The following is a 13,711-nucleotide window of genomic DNA, read 5'->3' on the forward strand; positions in this document are numbered from 1 at the left end:
ATGATCCATCTTTAATCATAAAGGAGGCAGATAAAGGTGGAAATGTTGTCCTTCTGGATACAGCTGACTATCTTCAAGAAGCAGAACGCCAACTGAGGGACCCTGCCTGCTATATAAAACTTAACACCAATCCAACTAAGGAAATACAAGAAAATCTGGCTATTTTGCTGAATAAATGGTATGAAAATGGTCTATTGACATTAGAAGAAAAACAACTCTTATTTATAGAAACTCCAGTCTCTCCAACTCTGTATCTCCTGCCAAAAGTTCATAAATCAGGTACACCCCCAAAAGGAAGACCTATTATTGCAGGAATTGACTCTATATGCTCCCGGATAGGGGCATATATTGATGAGGAACTACAGCCGTTCATGAGAGATCTTCCCTCATTTATACGAGACACTAAGGATGTTCTACAGAAACTCAATAATATTACATGGCAATCACACTATCTTCTTTCCTCTATCGATGTTGTTAGTCTGTACACGTCTATTAGACATCCCGATGGTATAGCAGCAGTAAGAAAATGTCTACAAGGTAGATCTGTCCATTTTACGGCAAGGAACAATATGATCTTGGAATTTTTGGAGTTCTGCCTACATTACAAATACTTTCTCTTCAATGGAGATTATTACTTACAAATGCAAGGTACAGCGATGGGGGCCAAATTTGCTCCCCCATATGCCTGTATTTTCATGGGAGAAGTAGAACGCCATTGGATCTGGAATGACAACAAGATCAATTTCTCAGAAAATATAGTTATGTGGGGCAGATACATTGATGATATGCTTTTAATATGGCAAGGATCTGAGACGTGTTTAGAAAATTTCATCAAGACTCTGACCCCCAATCAATGGGACATCAATATAACATACATATCCCAAAAAGAAATTGAGTTCTTGGATTTAAGTATCTATGTTGAAGATAACAGTTTACAGACACAGATCCATAGAAAGAGTACTGCTGCTAATTCGATCCTACATGCATCAAGCAGCCATCCCCAGCATACTATTAAGAACATTCCATCAGGAGAATATCACAGGGCTCGAATTAATTGCAGTTCAGATAAAGCCTATGATATAAAATCAAAAGAGATCACAACAAGACTCACACAGCGAGGATATAACAACTGTTCGCTTAGAGACATACAACAACATGTTTCCCAATTGGACCGAAACAACCTCTTGCTAAACAGGACAAAAAATGGGAAGGAATCTACTCTAAGATTTCTTACTCATTTCAGCAATGGTCATCACTATATACGTAAAATCTTGAAAAAACATTGGAATCTGCTGACACTCAATCCAACAGTAAGAGATGCAGTTAAAGATCAACCTCAACTCAGCTTTATGAGAAGTAAAAATCTTCGTGACTCTCTGTGCCCATCATTTTTTCAAACTCAACATAAGACTGTGACTTTCCTACAGAAACCAATAGGTTTTTACACCTGTGCCAACTGTTCAGTATGCAAATTGGGAAAAACAAAAATCCAGAACATAATGATCAATGGTCAGAGTTTCCAGATCAAAGATTTTATAAACTGTCAAAGCAAGAATGTAATCTACCTAATCACTTGCTCATGTGGACAACACTACATAGGGAGTACAATTCGTCCACTCAAAATGCGAATACAAGAACATTATCGGAACATTCATAAATCTGATGATAGACAACCTTTGGTTGAACACTTCATAACACACCATCAACATAATCGCAATTTCGTCTTTTGTGGTCTGGAAAAAGTAAAACAACATGAAAGAGGAGGCAATTTGGAACGGCGACTACGGCAGAAAGAAAGTGCCTACATAATACGCTCTGGGACCGAAGAAACAGGCCTAAACAAAGATCATGAATGGCATCACTGGCAATAAGATGCCCTACGTCATAAACTATTATGAGTCCATTTGGTGTGAGAGGCCACCAGAAGGAACAGAGTGCAAGCACTCCCTGAGAAGAACTCTTCCCTGGGGTGCCTTAACCAGTACTGTTTTATTGGAAAATCAAAGAAATGCCATGTATCATCTATGTCTCTAAAGAACCTTTACTATTTTGGCTCCTTTCCCCTTGTTCCCTGTCTTGTCCGCTATGTGTATTTCATACTTCCAGCTTCAAAGCAGTTTCATACGCTGCACCAACATTGTGCACACCCTTCTGATATTGTTAGCTCTGTCCAATTGATTTTCTTTTTCTTTTCGGATATTACCTTGCAGCACCGCACCTACCTTTTCCTAAAATATGCAGCTTACAACGATATGAGAGGGACAGCGTCCATTGTTACTTAATCCCAGCAGCTCCCCTCTCTCGCAGAACGCGCATGACTAGGTCTCGGGATTGATCAGCAGTGATCACTTGGAGGAAATATAGAAGGAATACTATCATTATCCGAGTCCCCAAATATGAACTCATCAAATATCGATTACTGATGCAGTAAAGATATCTAATGCCGGTTATGACTTAGGAGTGCTTGTAGGTTCTATAATTAATTAACTTGTCTTTATAGAAAGGCAGCTCTCTTGAATTTTATTATATATATAAATTGAACAAGAATGATGTCTTTGGACCGCATTACACCTGGCTTTTTCTGCATACCATGTTTTACAGACCGTTTCTAATATAGCATATCGGACCCCTGAATACACGTGTCCATGGTAGCGCTATAGACGCATGTAATATGCTTAAAATTATTTTTACTCCGGACTTTGACTTTGATATATACCTGATTCAATAAACATAAAAAGATATTTCCTCAATAATCTAAAATCAATAAATCGAACTCTCGATGCCCTCTGCTAACAAATGATGGGGGTATGCAATACTGAAACAATACATTCTAAGATGGCACTCCACATGACGAGCTTAACCTGCCCTGAATGCTATACACGTGACCGGACTCCGTAGCATTCTTAAAGATGGCCGCGGACCACAACGCGAATATACTTCGGTGGGAAAAAAAAGCCCCTGGAATTATCCTGAGATTTTGATTTTCAAGTAAGTGACCTTTATGCCGGCTGTCTCTCGAACCTTTGATAATGGTTTTTTTGACTCGTAACGAGACGGACCTGCTTTATGATATAGGGTCTTGTATTAATAACGGTTTAAACAGTCTGGAATTTTCCCGGTATGATGACTCTCCACGATTTTTGACTCGTAAAGAGACGGACCGGCTTTACGATATAGGGTCTCGTATAAATAACGGTCCAAACAAATGAGAATATAGAGTTTAACATCCCCCAATCAGCTACCTTTCTACTTATTTAAAGTAGTGTACCATATTTCCTGTAGAGCTCTGAATGCCTTGCCCTATGAGACCAGGGAATATATAATACGTTTTTTAGAGTATGAATTCAAAGTATGCCAAGGGCTAAATAATAGCCTTTCAAGTACTCGATACCATCTAAAGCACAACGTATTATAAGAAATAACCGGAATAATTTAGCAGGCATCCATACTTACTTCTCCCTTCTTTTTCTCTCCCCTTTCTCCTTCTTTTTCTTCTCTTTTTCTTCTTTTTTTCTTACTTTTCCGGTGCAGATATCTAACCTACTGTATTGTGCAGTGACTCTGAACAGTGAAATGTGAAGCTAATATGCTATGTTGCATCTTTGAACATAAAGGTATATAACTGACCTAACACATATGTCACATTTTGTTACACCTGCCCTTCTGAAGCATGATCAAATCATCTCAATTATGGGAATGATATAATTAATCCTCTTTCAAAGCCTGAAAGCATGTATTAACAGCACCTGATTCTAAAAACATATCCACAAATGCTATATTGTCATTAAGGTTGCTTATTGTTTGAATTCGATAAGGTCCTCATATGTCAAAATAATACTCTCACCGAGTGCCCTCATTACTGTTACACCTGAGTAAATACTAATCTTTTCCCTTATGTGAATAATGGGAATGTTTCTCTTTTTCTTTTTCTTTTTCTTTCTTCCCCTTCACTTTCCTTGAGCACTTTTTCACTATTTTGTTTTTTATATATCACGGTTGCTTTATCCACACACCACCGGGTGACATTGGATAATTCTAAAGATCCTAATCCATCTAATATTGTCTCATAAATATCTTCTTTCAGCCTTGAGAAAGCCATGGCCCGATACTGAGCCATAAGGGTGAAACACGTGTCGGCTGTTTACTTTTGCTTCAAATGTGCCTGTTCACCTTTTTGAAAAATACAATCTTGAATGATTGGATTATCTGAAACAGAAGTCTTTTGTTTGAACAAATAAAATAATTTGGACCTATCAATCTATATTGATTCTCTTCATGTTTAAAACTTAATTGAGAAGGAGTGAATTGACTCATAACTGAATGAATCCACAAACCCTGAGTTCCTTCAGAATCCCCATGATGTTGGAAGAAAAGGACGCAAATTTGGCGTGGATACCTTATGTGGTCAAAAAGTTACAGGGGCCTCAGCACGCACTACCCCAAATAGCCAAAAAAGGGCGTGGCACAGGAAGGGGAAAAGGCCTGGCAGCGAAGGGGTTAAGAAGTAATTAAATTACTTCCCACCCTATTCCCCTATATACCCCACCACCCATTCCTAAAAAATGACACAATTAACATAATTAATTACCAATTAATTAATTATTGGTAATTAACAAGCAATTGATAAATAATTATTAATAAATTAATTACCACAATTAACAAAAATACATAAGAAATTAAATAAATATTGATATATACAAATTATTATAAAATGCATTAAAATCAATTTACTTCCCACTCTATTGCCCTATAAATCGACAACCCGCTACAGAACTAAAAAAAAAAAAACAATTTGTTAACATGAAACATTAATAACTACAAAAATATTACCACATATAATAAAAAGCAAAAGCAATACTTCTACACAGAGACTTGGGACACGAGGCAAGATGGCGCTCGCAAGCTTGGACGTGTGAGCTGGCTGCTCCCGGGCCTCCCCCTACCCGCATTGCATCCATTGGAGGTCCTTACTGATACGATGTGGCCGTAACTTTGAAAAATCTATTTACTGAAGCCTGATGGTAGACAGAATCAGAAGCAATAATGACTAGTTAAAATCCTGCAGAAAGCTGTGGTCGTGTTGAACTGTTCTGTACCTTTCGCTCTCAGCTTTCAATGTGCTCGATTGTAACGTAATCCACCCCGGGTCTTCTGTTTTCTCTGGAGGATTTGGAGACACCGAGCAAGGACATTGTTTCGGATCGCTGGCAGCGGCCACTGGGCCTTGCTCCGGGTGGAGGCGGTGAGTGCTTCGAAGTAATTAGAATTGCTTGGAAGGCTCCTGGCTGCGGGTGGCATAACGCGAGAGGGTGATTAGCTCAAGAGGACTCAGAGGTCGCCTCGCAGCTTTGATCCCTGAGGCACGTGAAAGGCTTGAATTCCGTTGGGTACTGATAAAGGTGAATGATTTAAACATATCATCGAACTCTATAAAAGCAGGGACCTGCCCAAAGTTATTGAGACTGTGTGTTTGGAGGGTATTAGTGGACAAGCTGTGAAGAGATAGATACGGTGTGATCTTTCAAGCCCCCGCTGTCAATGATCTGGCATTCGTGGTTGTGGGAGGTCCCGCTGCCTTGCAGGTTAACAACCCGGAAGACCCACGGTCTAACAGCCTCTCTTGCTTCGGTCACCCGCGCAGCTTCATCCATGCCGGCGAAGGCAGCTTCTAGGAGCCTGAAGGCGAGGGGGCCATCAGTGGTCTGGCAGTCCAGGAAAAATTGCTCTGACCCAAGGAGGAAGTCCTGGTGTTGGCAGATGGCGTTCTGTCATGGAAATGCCGGGTGTTGGTGCGCAACTCAAGGGTAGGGATGGCCCTGCCACTCGCGCTAAACAGACGGTCCCTGCTCTGTTTGAAGTGCAAACTTCGAAAAAACAACAGCAGGAATCGAAATTAATGCAAAAATCAATACTCCTCCACCTACCCCCGAAACTGATCAATTGGCTCTGGATGCTGCATTAACTCCGATGGAGCTGACTCAGGGTGAGTCCACAGAAGGAGGAACCGACTGGGGGACTCCGGACCAAGGGCCTGATTGCACTAGCATAGACAGCTTCCCTGGTGAGAGTGGGGAAACTGGTGGCATGATAGGTCCACTCACCCCCTAGCCGGTAGCCGGTACATTGTCTGATCAATCAGCCCAGTGTATTCTGGTACATGGAGTTTCCGCTAGTAATGGCCACTCTAAAGGGGCTGTGGACCGGGGCCACCCAGGTAGGGAGGCCGACAGCCTACTGACATGTAGGGAGGAGGATTTAGCGGACACATTCTACTCCCTCTCTGACCACTCCAACTCCTCCGGTGATGATAGCTGTGCAAAAGACGGGGCAGGAGAAGAAAGCGATACCAGTAGACTTCATTGGGAGGAAGAGAGCAACAAATCTTTGATAAGTCCTGGAACAGTTAGAAAACCAACCTGCATTATCCTTGCAGACCGGGGCCATGAACGGCTCAATGACCTGGGACTATTCCTTCTCATCAAATTTGGAAGGAAAAGATGCACCAGCTGGAACTGTGGTACCTGGGGCGACCAGCTTCAACTCCAATGAACCTGAGGAAATCACCCTCTCCACTATATATCAGTCCATTATGGCCCACCGGGCGGAGAGAAGAGCTGAGATCTCTTGGACTCAAGGTGCATACCGGAAACTCCAGAATGCAATACACAGGGTCACAAAGACATGTTCTGATTTCGCGACAAGAATTGGAGAGGCAGAGACAAGAATTTCCCAGCTGGAAGACGAGCTGGCCGCACAGAAGATCCTAACCGAGTCTATGCAAGCCAAGAAGGATCACACGCTTTTCAAATTGATTGACTTGGAAAATCGGTCCAGGAGGAACAACCTTAGAATTTTGGGCATCCCAGAGGGCAAGGAAGGGGCAGATGTCCGTCAGTTCGTGATTGATCTTTTTGAGGAGGCTTTTCCCGAACTCCATCACTGGGACTGGAAAACGCAATTGCAAAGGGCTCACTGCTTTCCCTTTATTCAGCGGAGAAAAGGGGGTCAGGTTGATAACCGACCACGTGCTATCCTGATCTGTCTTAATAATTTTTTGGCCAGGGAAGCCCTGTATGATTTAGCCAGACCAGATCGGAAAAGGGCCGGCAAAGAGTCAAAATTCTTTGTGAGACCTGACTTTTGGCAGCCGACTGTTGAAAAGAGATGGTTAATGCGTCAAATAATTCCGTTATTTCAGGCAAAGGGGGCTCAGGTTTTTTTGCTTAACCCGGCCAAACTGAAGGTGGTCTTTCAGGTGCAGACCCATTATTTCAAGTCTGAAATTCAGGCAAAAGAATTTATGCTTTCACTAGAGGGAACTGTGGGCTGAATGTGATCCAGATTGTACTGTATCTGTTTGACCCCGGGGGTTTCCTTCGTGCTCAATAATTTAAGTATCGTCTGTCTTTTCCCTTAGTCTTTCTTTTTGTTTCTGATTCTATTCACTATATGGTATGCATTTTTGGGAGGGGCGGGGGGCTCTAACCCAGTGGAGGGGGCAGTGGGCCAGTTCTGCATCACCAGGGACCGTTGGTCCCCATGCTTCATGTGGTGGGAAGGTGGGGGTGGGTGGGTGGAGGGGAGAGGGATTCTGGTAGAAGCAGGGTGGGATTTGGAGGGCGGGGTCGAGGGGGGTTGAAGGGTTGGTGGGGGCACAGTCATTATTGTGTTTAAATTGTCATGGCATTAGATTGTATCGAGATTTTGTAAATACATTACGCTCTGGAACTACCTTGAAATGGAGAAATAAATTCTCTTCGCAATTCTGCTGTGCTGAAATATTTACATCTTAAGGGCTGATGGCTGGAAAAAGTAAAATCGAAATATGCTCTTTAAACACATGCGGCCTTAATGATAGAAAAAAAAGAGGCTTACTTTCCAAGCTTATAAGAAATATGAATATAGATGCACTGTATCTACAAGAAACACATATTCCTTGGAATAATCGTGGGTGGCTAAAGGATCTTGGTTTTGATGTCCTCGCATGCTCTCGCCAAGCCACTACCACACAGGGGTAGTTATTTTAGTCAAGCATGGCATCGCAATTAGCAAGCGAACCAAGGAAGATAAGTTAGGCTGATGGGTAATCACTGAAGTTACAATTTCAGGTACCCCTCTTACCATTTGCTCTTTGTATGGGTCGAAATTGGATGATCCAGAAATCCTGAATTTTTTGAGTATAGAATTGGCTTTATGGCCCATTCCGGTAATCCTTTGTGGTGATTTCAATATCCATTTAAATAGTAGTTTCAACCTCTTCAGCAACATCCCTTATCAGGAAAGAAAGGGTAAGACTTTTAGGGCTCTACAGGGGTTGGTCAGGGAACATATACTGATTGATATTTGGCATAGGCACAGGCAGATGGAGCCGGGGTACACTTATTTTTCAACACCTCACCGCAAATTTGTCTAATTGGACTACTTTTTTGCTTCTGATCAAATCACAGAAAAGACTAATATTGAGCTCTTTCCAAAGATAATATCAGATCATAACCCGCTAGTGATTGAGCTCACGATGAGCTCTTTTTTACAACTTCCGGTGACCTGGACGTTTGATAGGAAGTTACTGCTAGATGAGGCATACTGCCTACATATGACCAAATAGATTACTGAGTTTTTCAATATTATCAAGGGCAGTGCACCAGAAATAATAATCTGGGATGCTTTTAAAGCGGCAGTACGGGGGCAGACTCTCAGTTTCTCCCTTTATCGACAAAGGACGGTTAAAGAGAAGATTAGTGGCTGGGTGGAACAGATACGGAAAGGCAGAGGAAGAGCTCATGCGGGTTATCGGAGACATGCAAATATCGGAAGAATGCTTTCAGCAAATAGCAGTTGCAAAGGCCCGAATACATACATTTTTTGGTGATGAATTGGCCATTAAATTCGCACAGTACCGTGCGGACATGTATGTATATGGGGAGAACTCAGGCAGGTTGTTGGCGAAACGTATGCAACAAAGGGGAGTTTTTAATAGGATTCCTCGTATTCAGGATCAATTAGGTCAGATTCAGGACTCACCGTGGGAGGTCCTGAAGGTTTTTCAGTATTTCTTTCAGGAGCTATATACCGCTGATAGACATGTAGAAGCAATGTCTGGGAAGGAATTTTTGCGGGACCACGAAACCTCGAAAGTTACCCCGGAACAAAGCATGATGCTGTCTGCTCCAATTACGGGGGACAAGGTCGATCTTGCTCTAACTCTGCTAGCAGCTGGTAAGGCTGTCGGCCCAGACACGTTACCGCTGGAATTTTATCGCACGTTTTGCCAAACACTCCGAGGTGTGCTTGAATCTTTATTCCAACTGGCCCAGACTGGCCCAGACTCCCGACGTAAAACCACCATAGTAATTTAAAATAAAAAAGATAAACCTGAGCTCAGCCCATTATCATATAGACCTATCTCTCTGATATGCGCTGACAGTAAGATCTATTCTAAAATAATTGCTCTAAGGTTGGGCAAGGTTATTACTCCATTTGGTTAACATCCGCCAACACGGGTTTATCCCGGGTCGAGATACGTCGGACCACGTCAGGCGCACCATAGCTCTGTTTGCTTGGGCTCAGGCTATGAAGACACCTCTCTGGATGATCTTGCTGGATGTAGAGAAAGCGTTCGACAGGGTCTCCTGGGGGTTTCTTTGGTCCGCCCTATATGCAAAAGGCCTACCTAAGGATTTTATACAAGCAGTGCAGGCACTATACGCACTTCCTAAGGCCTGTATCCCTATATCGGGTCAAGTATCTAAATCATTTACTATAAGCAGAGGAACTCTGCAGTGTTGTCTTTGTCTCCGTTATTATTTGCAATTTAAATTGATCCTTTTTTTAATAAACTTGATGCAAATACATTGATTGAAGATGTTACAGTTAACAGTATCGCTTATAATACATTGGCGTATGCTGAAGATATTGCCGTTTCCATGTCCGATATAAGATCAGCTCTTCTGGCAGTAAAGGAGTCAGCAGAGATGTTCAGCTCCGTGTCGGGTTACAAACTAAATATTTATAAAACTCAGATCCTACACTCAGCTACATCATTCCCGGAAAAAGTCCCAACTGTATCCGCAGCAACAAATCTAGGTGTAAAGATTATGGCCTCAGTGGAGCATATACCTGAGGTAAACATTTTGCCAATAATAAGAAATATTAACAAGACACTTGAGAGACTAGATCATCTACATCAATGCATGGCCGATGCAATGTCATCAAAATGATAGTTTTTCCTAAATTTTTTTCTTATTTCGGACCATACCTTTGGAATTTCCGGCATCCTGTATCTCTAAGGCCGAGAGGGTATGTGTCAGATTTCTTTGGGGGTACCATAGAGCCAGAAGAGCAGTTAAATGGATGATCTTACCCAGACATAGGGGAGGAAGGGGGATGCCCAGCCTTCTACTTTATCACTGGGCTGCATTACTACAGCACATGGGGATATTGTTGGTTGGGGCTAATGCAGTAGTCTCCGCTGCTGCTAGACCTAGTATCTACGAGGTAGCACTTGGTGAGGCTGCTGGTCAATGTCTAGTAAAAATTCTAGAGCTGAGTTATTACAAAAATAACAAATTTAAAGTCATTCAATCAGCCTAATCTATCTGGAAAAAGATACGGCGGAAGCTTGGCATTTCAAATATAGCGGTGCTACCTAAGTTGACATGGTGCCGTAGGGGTACGCACCGTACCCACGCATACATGCGTGGGTATGGTGCGTACCTAAGTTGACATGGTGCCGTAGGGTTACGCACCGTACCCACGCAGTCCACCTCATGACCATCATACAAAAACATTTCTCGGAACCCTAACACATTACCAGAACACCAACTTCATGAGCCTCATCACCAACATCAAGTACCTGAAATGCAATAGTGTTGAAACTAAAAGAAAAGGCTTTATTCAGCACACAAAAATAATAAATTAAGAAGACACTATTTACAAAGGCCAATGGCCAGTCCATAGTTCTAGTCCAAGGGTGGACGTAGGCGACTGTGTCCACCCCTACCTTGCCTGCACAAAGTCACCTCAAGGTTTGTCCACCGGGGGGGGATCATCAATGGGAGTACCAGGCACCACAGGGACAGGAGTGGGTTGGGTAGGTGTGGTGGGTGCAGGGCTGGACGTCTCCACCACAGGGGGTGGGGCAGCGCCAAAGGTGGAGGTGAGCTCGGCGCTGCACACTGCTGCCAGGGCGTCCAGAGTAACCCCTGAACCTGAACAAACCCCAGGGCCAACGGAGGGGGTGGTGGCCGAGGGATGGGGTGCAGCACTCTTGGGGGAGGGGGTGGACATGGTGGGGGACTCAACTCCCCCGCCCGGGGACTTCGTCGCCCGCTTGCGGGGTGGTGTCACAGTGGGGCTGAGGACCAGACCAGCTATGTAGACCTCTTTGGGTGACAGTTTGGCAGGGGAGCTAAGGGGAGTGTTTTTGGAGGAACTGGGTTGTGAGGACTGCAGACTCTGACTGTGGCTTTGTGTCTTCCGTTTGCCCCCAGACCCTGTGGGTGTGACTAAATCCCCCTGAGTGTGCGTGCCAGGAGGTGTGCGCTGTGCCTTACTTGGGGGTGTGCTGGATGTGTGTGTTGGGGTGCGTGCCCATGACTGTCTGTGTGTGCGTTGGTCAGGCATGGGAGAGGGCAGTGTGGATGGGTCCGGGGTAGGGGGGGACAGAGCGGCCCAGGAGAGAAACTGCTTCCGTTAGTGAAGAGTCCTTGGACCGCAGAATCCTGCGTTGCTCAGCCATCATTGATGACATGCCCTCCACGAATGACACCAACTCTGTGAGCAGTCTAGTGTTTTCATGGAGGACATGCAGCATCGATGCCTGACCAACCTGCAACTGCCGCAGTATGTGTCCACAGCCTCTTCACTGAGGGCAGCAGGGGTGACAGGGGCAGGGGGTGTGGTACCTGGTACGAAGGAGACACGGTGGGACCCTGCACGGACAGAAGGGACGGGAGCAACTGGGAGGGCGGAGATGGCAATGGAGGAGGTGGGTACAGATGGTGGGATGCTGCCAGTTGTTGTTGCATCCTCCGCCTCCTCAAGGATGTCAGCCTGGGACCCGTCGCTGTCGTACATGCTCTCGCCTCCAGACAGGTCCTCCGACTAACTCCCCTCGCCCTCCGTGCCACTCGCTCCTTCTGCCTCCACCGCACTGGTGGCACTGTCGCTGTGTCCCTCCTCAAGGTCCATGCAGGTGTCTCCCTCGCTTGTGGATGATGATGCTGTGGGCAAGGAGAAGAAACAAAAAAACATCAGTCACCTGTATACATCTGACACATGAGCACAAGAACAATTGGTCACAGTGCATATCAGGCAATGCATCATGAGTAACAGCTAGATTACTCCGCACATATGTAAGCCCTGTACTGCTCAGTTGGTAGACCCACCATGCCACTTGGACATCAGGAAAATAAATACACAAAAGGCCACAACTTGAATGAGAAATACACTGAGAAGCTAGTGTCTGTGAACCGGTGAGCACAGCAAAACTATGAAGTCATGACACCTCTTGTTTACCCTGAAAGAAACAGTAGTGGTGCACTCAATGTAAACTAACATTCCTCAATACTCAAGGTGTCACCACACTCAGAGACCTGTAAGTCCTTTGGAACACAAAACGAACAAATGTTGGTACCTTGGGACTCACAATACTTTACCCAATCTACATGTTTTGAATGTGCCAATTGGCCATTTCGTGAAAAGAACACTCATGTGCCTGCATGCAATATGTTGCACAAGGCAGTGCACACAAAAGTACATTGACACTGTCATTGAATAAGCTGGCACCTTTTCTGAGAAGCCACTGTTAGAAATAAATGGTGTTGCAGAAAGTACATATACATGGGTCTTGATGTCTTGACACTCGTTAGTTTGTATCACCGACAACTAAGGAGTCTCACAAAATCAAGACCACTGTGGGAACATGTATATGGAGAATCTGCAACATCATTTAATTCGAACAGTGGCTTCTTTGAAAATGTGCCAGCGTGTTCCATGAAAGTGGAAATGTCGTTTGGTGTGCACTTCCTTGGTAGACTTTTTTCATGCAGGCACATCAGTGTTCTTAACACAAATCATCAAATGTCCACATGTAAAACATGAACAACTGTTGACAAGTGCTGTGAGTGCCAAGGTACAATTTTTGAAGAGTAACAACTTGAATCATGTCAGTTGTCACCAGGCCATCCGTCACCTGATTACACATTTGGCTACACATATGACCTACTGCCTGTCATCTGGAGTGGCACACATGTCCACACCCAGGACAATGCATAAGCTAATGGGCCTGCAATCGGGTGGTTAAAACCCCAGCTGTACTGTAGGGACACCCTCATGGCAAGCCAGAATGTACACACAGATGTCAGCACACAAAGTGCAAACTGCGTTGCATCAGAACCACACATAGGTGGCAAAAATGTATGAGCAGGATTCATGTTGGTAAAAAAATGACACAGGCTGCAAAGCACGAACATTAAGCACTGGCCAGCATCACAGGGGCACTGCACAGTGTATTTTTGTCCATGCAATTCTCACACACAAGTCAGGCCTGGCAATGAAAATTCAGGGTTGCACATGTATGCCCCTCCCGCACACCCCCCATACCTGAGTCAATGTGACTGATACTGATCAAGAAGTGACACCTCTTATTCAGGGTTACAATAACTGTGCTTGAAAACTTGCTTCATTTACACAACATCACCTTGTGGGGCTG

Source organism: Triturus cristatus, chromosome 12 (assembly GCF_964204655.1).
Source record: "Triturus cristatus chromosome 12, aTriCri1.1, whole genome shotgun sequence".
Taxonomy (NCBI): Eukaryota; Metazoa; Chordata; class Amphibia; order Caudata; family Salamandridae; genus Triturus; species Triturus cristatus.